This window comes from Sorex fumeus, unplaced genomic scaffold (genome assembly GCF_029834395.1).
Source record: "Sorex fumeus unplaced genomic scaffold, SorFum_2.1 ptg000001l, whole genome shotgun sequence".
Taxonomy (NCBI): domain Eukaryota; kingdom Metazoa; phylum Chordata; class Mammalia; order Eulipotyphla; family Soricidae; genus Sorex; species Sorex fumeus.
In genome coordinates, this window is record NW_026606058.1 from 1954447 (window position 1) to 1963442 (window position 8996).

The window sequence follows — 8996 nt, forward strand, 5'->3', positions numbered from 1 at the left end:
GAACACTAGATGAAGGACAACCATGTGAGCAAGCCGGGTTCTGCAAAGGATTCAGCACCATCGACCATATCCACACGATAACCAAGCTCATTGTGGTTTCTCGGGAGTTCAAGATGTTGCTCTGTCTAACGTTCATTGATTTAAAGAAGGCCTTTGATTCTGTTGAGACGGAAGCGGTCATTGAAGCCCTAGCCAATCAGGGCATTCAAGCCCAATACATCAGGATCCTCCGTGAGCTGTATTGCGGATTCACTACCAGGATCTCACCATTCTACAAAGAAGTGATCGTTGATGTCAAGAGAGGGGTTCAGCAGGGTGATACCATTTCACCGAAACTCTTCAGTGCCACCCTCGAGAACATCATGCGACGACTGGAATGGGAAGGAATGGGAGTGAAGATAGATGGTCGGCAACTACACCACCTCCGCTTTGCTGATGACATTGTTTTAATAACACCAAACATCAGCCAAGTGGCACAAATGCTGGCTGACTTTGACTGTAAGTGTGGAAAGGTAGGACTACAGCTGAATCTTACGAAGACAATGTTTATGAGAAACAGCCTCGTTCCTGATGCCCCATTCGCTCTCAACGGAACGACCATCTCCGAATGCAACAGCTATGTGTACCTAGGTCGAGAGGTCAACATGACAAATGACCTGGGACCCGAGCTGCGCAGGAGGAAGAGAGCGGCTTGGAACGCCTTCAAGAACGTCGAAGAAATAGCTAAGAGGACGAAGAACCTCTGGCTCCGGGCACATCTCTTTGAGTCCACTGTTTTTCCTGCATTAACATATGCCTCAGAGACCTGGGCCCTACGCAAACAAGATGAGAACGCTATTCAGGTCTCCCAAAGAAGAATTGAAAGAGCTATGCTTGGAATATCACGTTTCACTCAAATGAGAGAAAGAATCCAGAGTTCCGACATCCTTCGATGATCAAGAATCAGGGACGCTGTCTCATTTGCCAAGGTGTCAAAAATCAGATGGGCTGGTCACGTAATGAGATTTAAAGACGACCGCTGGACTAGAGCTGTTACTGACTGGATTCCACAGGATGTCAAAAGACCGCGTGGCCGCCCACCTACCAGATGGTCAGACTTCTTCGTGAAGATCATGAACGATTGGTTTGAGGCGCTTCATGTTCCCAGCGCAAACAGATGCCATTGGGCTACACTAGCACACGACAGGGACAAATGGAGACGTTACTGGAGCCCGCTTGAGCAAATCGACGACTAACGGGAAGTTAAGTGATAAGTGATTAAGTGACAGTCTTCAGAATCCAGTTGTAGATATATTTATAGCACATATACTTAAAGTACATTTCAAATGGGACTAGTCACGTTTTAAGAGATTAGTCTAAACTCATCACTCCTGAAACAGAGATGCGGTCAAAATAATTCCTGCCTCAAAAAATCCTCAAAGACTCCATCTGGCCCACCAATGTCAGTACAAGAGTCTTTAGGGCGCCTGCACGCACCCGACCCAGGTTTCATCCTGCACACTTGGCCTCTCGAGCATCACCAGGCACAGCTCTGGAGGGCCCAAGCTTTGCTGGGGTGGCCCAGGTCATCCCTGACACTGTTGGACTTGAACAGCATCACATCCTCACCTCCAAGCAGTCAACGACCAGCCAAGTCAGGGCCTGCTGACCACAGTAGAGAGGCCTCCTTGCCAACACCCCTCCCCGCCAAAAAAAGAGAGAGAGAAAAGTAAAAAAAGGAAAAGGGAGGGAAGGGAAGGGAAGGGAAGGGAAGGGAAGGGAAGGGAAGGGAAGGGAAGGGAAGGGAAGGGAAGGGAAGGGAAGGGAAGGGAAACGTTTCTGATGTATTCGAGATTCTATACTAAAAAGAAATTACCTGAGCTTTCTAATTTCCTATTCAGCATGTTGGACATTAGAAAGTGGTCATTATTCTATCAAAAAATAAAAAGTGAAAAACTGAATAAGAAAGAAACCAACTCTTTTGGATATGTAAGAGATATGAGGGCACAGAGCAAGCTACTGGCCTCAGAATTATAGAGACTGACGAGTGTGAGGATCACAGTGCCTCAACCTTTGCTGGTGGGAATGCAAAATGATGAAGTCACAGTAGAGGACAGCCTGACACATCTTAAAGCTTTCCCAGACCAGCGAAGGTATTCATTTACATTTACCTCCAAAGCTGGAGCGATAGCACAGCGGTAGGGCGTTTGCCTTGCACGCAGCCAATGTGACCGTCCCGAGTTCGATTCCTCTGCCCCTCTCGGAGAGCCCGGCAAGCTACCGAGAGTATCTCGCCTGCACGGCAGAGCCTGGCAAGCTACCCGTGACGTATTCGATATGCCAAACAGTAACAACAAGTCTCACGAAGGAGACATTACTGGGCCCGCTCAAGCAAATTGATGAACAGCGGGAGGACCATGAGGACCGTGACCGTGATATGTATTATAATTACACTTGCTATCCTAATGATGAATGCATGTTCTCACAGAACATACAATAGAAGGTGGAAGTCCTAAAGTGAACTCTGACTTCTGGTGCTGATGATGCGTTGCGGGTTCATTAGTTACAAGCTGGCACCTTCCTGGTGGGCAGGCCTTTTGCTGATGAGCACATGCGTGGGGGTAGGCCAAGATACAGGAAAGCACTGTACTTCCCTGCTGTTCCACGGTGAATCTAAGACTCTTCTTTAAAAATTGTATTTGTGGGGCTGGAGTGATAGCACAGCGGGTAGGGTGTTTGCCTTGCACACAGCTGACCCGGGTTCGATTCCCAGCATCCCATATGGTCCCCTGAGCACTGCCAGGAGTAATTCCTAAGTGCCGAGCCAGGAGTAACCCCTGTGCATTGCTGGGTGTGACCCCCCAAAAATTGTATTTGTTTTTTGGGCAACACCAGCAGTGCTCAGGGGATCCATATGGGATGTGGAGCATTGAACCTGGACTGGAGTGTGCAAGGCAGATACCCCAGCAGATGTGCTGTCGCTCTAGCCTCAAATACCTATTTTTTTTTCTTTTTTGCTTTTGGGTCACACCCAACAATGCTCAGGGGTTGCTCCTGGCTCTGCACTCAGGAATTACTCCTGGCGGTGCTCAGGGAACCATATGGGATGCTGGGACTCAAACTCGGGTCAGCCGCGTGCAAGGCAAACGCCCTACCCACTGAGCTATCACTCCAGCTCCTCAAATACTTACATTTTTTTTTCTTTTTGGGTCACACCGGGGATGCACAAGGGTTACTCCTGGCTCTGCACTCAGGAATTACTCTTGGCAGTGCTCGGGGGACCATATGGGATGCTGGGAATCGAATCTGGGTTGGCTGCATGCAAGGCAAAGTCCTACCTGCTGTGCTGTCGCTCCAGCCTCCAAATACCTACTTTTTAAAGAAAGATAGCACTGTCCTGTAGCACTGTCCTCCCGTTGTTCATCGATTTGCTCGAGCGGGCACCAGTAACATCTCCATTGTGAGACTTGTTGTTACTGCTTTTGGCATATCAGATACGTCACTGGTAGCTTGCCAGGCTTTGCTGTGCGGGCGGGATACTCTAGGTAGCTTGCTAGGCTCTCTGAGAGGGGTGGAGGAATCGAACTCAGGTTGGCCGCGTGCAAGGCAAACGCCCTACCCGCTATGCTATTGCTCTGGCCCTTTAAAGAAACGTACCACCTTTTATTTACTGCTATATTTTGACCATTACTACAGGCCAAAACTTGGCGCCCACACCCCAAATTCAGGAATAAAAGTAGGTTACTGCCTTATAACAGAGGTCCCAGAGAATCCCTCTGGCCTGACAGCACTGTGGAGGGCAGAGCAATGCAGACTGTCCTCTCTGAACCAGAAAGGGGCCTCACTGCACACCGAATCTGCTGCATTTTTTAATCTCGGTCTTCCCAGCTGTTAGAACAGTGAGAAGTCGGTTTGTTATGAACCCTCCAGATTAAGGTGTTCATCACAGCAACTGAGTGAACTGACACCTGACCTCCAGCTGTAACTCACGGCCCTGCCTGGACTGCCACTATGACACGAAGCCCACTTTATAGTAGGGCTCAGAGTGGCGCCAGGTGCTCTGTACAGGGGACAGGCGAATAGGTTATTACCAAGTTCGCACCCTGTAAAAGTCCTCTGCACTGTCTACCCATTTTGTTTACCCATTTTAGCACTCAGCAGTGTAATAACTGGTGGAAGCCAGTGAGCGTGCCACATGGTGCATCGTTAATCTTTTTTTTTTTTCTTTTTGGGTCATACCCGGCGATGCGCAGGGGTTACTCCTGGCTCTGCACTCAGGAACTACTCTTAGCAGTGCTCGGGGGACCATATGGGATGTTGGGAATCAAACCCGGGTCGGCTGCGTGCAAGGCAAACGCCCAACCCACTGTGCTATTGCTCCAGCCCCCATTAATCTTTACAGTACAGGAGCCAGTACAGTCAGATTTTTACATACAGGACATGGAGTCAGAACCAGAGACTGACCTGTGACTGGCCATTGGAACTTGCCCAAGTTTTTTTTTGTACCATTTGCTGTCTCTTTGAACCAGAAAGGGGCATTTCCTGTTCTCATCTCTGCTCCTGAAAACCTTGGTCCATCACAGATGCAACCTTTTCTAGGAAAAAACATTTTTTTTTTGGTTTTGGGGTCTCACCAGCAGTGCTCAGGAATCACTCCTGATGGGCTCAGGGGACCATATGGAGTGTTGGCGATTGAACCCAGGCCAGCTGCATGCAATGCATGTGCCCCACTATCACTCTAAGCTGATCTCTTTTTTTCTCTCTCTCTCTCTCTCTTGCGTGCGCGCGTGTGTATGTGTGTGTGTGTGTGAGTGATGGTACTCTGAGGTTTTCTTGTGACCGACTCAGATTCCAAAACAGTACTTTTAAAATTTTGTCCTACTATAATGATTTAAGACTTTACTGTACATATTTCCCTGTTAGTTTTGTATATTCAAGAATTATGAATATCCAGGGTTGGATCGATAGCACAGTGGGTAGGGTGTTTGCCCTGCATGCAGCCGACATGGCTGACCTGAGTTCAACTCCTCCGCCCCTATCGAAGACCCCGGCAAGCTACCGATAGTATCTCGCCTGCACGGCAAGGCCTGGCAAGCTACCCGGGACGTACTCAATATGCCAAACACAGTAACAAGTGTCACAATGGAAACGTCACTGGGCCCGCTTGAGCAAATCAATGAACAACGAGAGGACAGTGACAGTGACAGTGATGAATATCCTACTCATCTGTGAGTCCACAGCATAAGATGCAATGATAGAGCAAGTACTCTTTATAACTGTGCTGGCATGAATTCAATTATTCCAGTCTTTGATTTGATTCTGAATATTACAAGAAAACTCTACCCTTTTTTGTTTTGGTGGTTCTGAGAATGGAACCCAGTCCTCACACATGTAAAGCAAATTCTCTACCACTGAGCTACAGACCTGCTCCCCTGAAAACTGTACTCTCAAAAATATTTTATTATGCTATTTTCCACAAATACTTTATTTTCTGATGCCTTTCTCCATGAGATGCCTTTCTCCAATGAGACATCTTATTATCTCATTCCTACTTTGGACAAACTTGCAGGCTATCGAATGTAGCCTGCCCACAGGGCAGAGTCTGGCAAACTCCCCGTGGCCTACCAAATATGCCAAATACCAGTAACAATGATGGGTCTCATTCTCCTAAAGAGCCGTGAATATAATCTCAGGGCTAGGATGAAAGAGACGTTACTGGGGCCTGCTCGAGGCAATCGACGATTAACAGGATGATGAAATGAAAATGAAAAGGCACTTTCCTCGATCCGGAACACTGTTTCTTGAACTCTCACCCTCTCAGCCAGCTCTTCCCACACCGCAGGGTCAGTCACGCTGTTCTGAATGGCTCTCTCCACAACTTCCTCCTCCCTGTCTCGCAAGAGCCATCCAGGAACTGTCTTTCCATGGAGAGCCTTTCTGAGTTCACCCCCCACATCTTCCTCAGTGTACCTCTAACACAAAATGTACCCTCCAGTTTGAACCCTATTTGTCTCACAGTATGATCCTTCCAGCTTACCAACTAACTTTACAGAGATCCTGTCTCACTCTCCTTGGACTGCTCTCTGGTACCCTCTGTTTACAGAGTGGTGTAGAGACAATTATAAATATTTGTGGGGTTAATTTTCCTCACTACCATCTTCTATTGTTTTCTTTTTACTTCTGACTCACCACCCATCTGGCAAAGGCTCCTAAGATATTTACTTTAAATTTCTGGCTACTTTAGCACTCTCTGGTACTAAAAGTGTAGAGATACTTCAGGGAAGCAAGTCATTACTCCACCTTCATGTTCATTTAATGTGATTTTGTAAGATGAAGGAATACACTGAAACATTCCAAAGCTGTAAGTTGGACTTTTTTTTAAAAAACATTTATTTTTTATTTATTTATTTTTGCTTTTTTGGGTCACACCCGGCGATGCACAGGGGTTCCTCCTGGCTCTGCACTCAGGAGTTACTCCTGGCGGTGCTCAGGGGACCATATGGGATGCTGGGAATCGAACCCGGGTTGGCCACGTGCAAAGCAAACGCCTTACCCGCTGTGCTATTCTCCAGCCCCAAGTTGGACTTTTATACAGTAGATCCTTCCAAAATGAGACATACTTGCTATTGCAAATTTATTTAGCCAGTAAGACTGCAAATAAGAATAAAAGAACAAAATCCCAAGGCATGAGCCTGGAAGCACAAAGCTGAGGCCGCATCTGACCCAGGTTCAATTCCTGGAATCACATGGTACCCAGGTGAGGTCCTGGAGGTCCCTCAAACACCTCAAACACTTCCAGATGGCCCTGGTGGTCTCTGATACTGGGAAGGTCCCCATCCTTGGGCCCTCAAACTATACCACAGGACCCTGAGCTCCAAGAGGGAGCCCCCTCTTCCCCAATCAACACATACCAACACAGATTTGTAACATCACACTACTAGAAAGCTGTGTCTCTTCTGATCACAGATGGCGAAACTGGTGCCGTGGAAAAGGGAAATGAAAACAGAATGCCTTCCCTCTTCTGGAGCCTTCTCTCAGTGCCAGTCACAGCCGGGCTACAGACACACTGACAATTACTAGGTCTGCTTCTGTCAGCGATTTACCCTGAGGAAAAAGGAGGATGAATTTCAGGATGATACCGAGTCTGCTATTATTCTCTCTGTTAATTCAACCCTGTTTGAGGGAGTTTAATAATTTTTACTGTAAAAATAACCCAATTATGACTCATCTGTCCAAGAAATACACCAAGAAGAGATAAAGAGAACACAGCAAAAAATTAATTTTCTATTATAATTACCCAGTTTACATTTTCTTTAGAAAAAAATATCTCAAACAGTAAACAGGGACCAAGTCATGTCTGTAGGCCACTTTTGAACTGTATATCAAATTTTAAATTCACAAAAATATAAGTTTCATGAGATCATGGGATTTTTTCACTGCTGAATTCCCAGAGTATTGCCTTAATTATTAACTAAAATGCAGGTGTAACAGGCTGCAATTTGCAGAACTAGCCCAGTGTGGGCTCAGCAAAGGCAAGAGAGTAGGTGAATTAAAAATTCTAGGGGACACAACGGGGTCTTAAACTAGGGGGTCATGGTAGAGGAGGAGAAGTGGTCACATTCATTTGACACATTGGAAAAAAAGGAACAGAACTTGCTAGCAAGTAGGGAAAAGAGGAATAACAACAAAACAGTGACTGAGCAATGTTTAATTCAAAGTTACGTGACTGGATAAAAAGTTTTTCATCATGACTCAATCTCCCTTTCTAAAAAATTTTGGTCGAATACATTGCCCAAACACCAGGGTGACAGATCAGGTGGTAGGACACATGTCTCAGTGTGTGAGGTCGGCACTTCCTGGCCCACCAAGCAGCATCTGGTGGAGCCTCATGGATTTAAGCCCTTCTGAGCTGAGCACAGCCCACACTGCGGCCAAGGCCCAGCAGGCAGAGCCACACGCAGGCCCAGTCCCCGAGAGCAGCCCGCAGGTAGCCCCAGCACCAGCGGGGGTGGCCCCCCATGTGAAAAACAAAACAAAACAAAACAAAAGCTGCTCAGGACTGCCTGAGTGGCTTGAAGTTTAATGGCGACTTCATTTCTTCCTCAGGTCTATTGCCCCGGTTCAAAGCCCTGGGTCCTGACAAAGAATTCTGGCTTGAAACCATGCTGGAAAAGGAAAAGCTGGTTGATGACCACATGTGGCTCCATGCTGCTCTTCTTTCTTTTTGTGGAAGTTTACAGCGTTTCACAACATAAAGTTAGAAATAATAAAATTTTTAAAGAGGAAAGAAAATCCTACCAGGGGATGGGAGTGATAATACACTGGGGACATGCTCGTCCTGCTGTGCACAGCTGACCAGGGTTCGATCCCCTCTGCCCCGCCATGAGAGATCCCTGAGTGCGGAGTCAGCAGTGAGTCATGAACATGGCAGAGTGGGCCGAAAGTCAAAAGAAGCCAAAACTCTGACAGGTGTAGGTCTGATTTGTGGCTCTGTGGATATCTTGGCCCATAAAGCCTCTGACTCCCCAGGGGAGAGGAACAGAGCAGGGCTGGGGGGAGGGGGAAAGCCAGCTGTTAGTCACGAGACTTAGATGCTCAGTTCTTCCAGAATTAACTGTCTAGAAATAAGCACAAGTTTCAATTTCCTCTTCTGATTCCAGCAAAACACTTCAATGGCAGAACCTCAGAAAGGACCTTAGGCCCCTGGCGCCATTTTGCACAGAGCAGTGAAGAAACCTGGCTGGTGGGCACCACAACACCTGGAGAATTTTCCAGGCCCCATACCTAGCCGATATCACAGGGAGGTCCCAGATGGGGTAGGTGCAATGTTCCCGCCTTCTCCAGATGGAATCCTGGTAACCATGGGCTTCTACACGCATGGCTCCAGTATGTGGGTGCCAGGACTATTCTTCCTTATGCAGAAGAATTCTTTAGGCTTATGCGGCCGCTCAACTTTTCCTGATATGCAAAGTGAGCGATGGACAGTGAATGATCCAGTGTCTGTCCCTGGAAGGCAG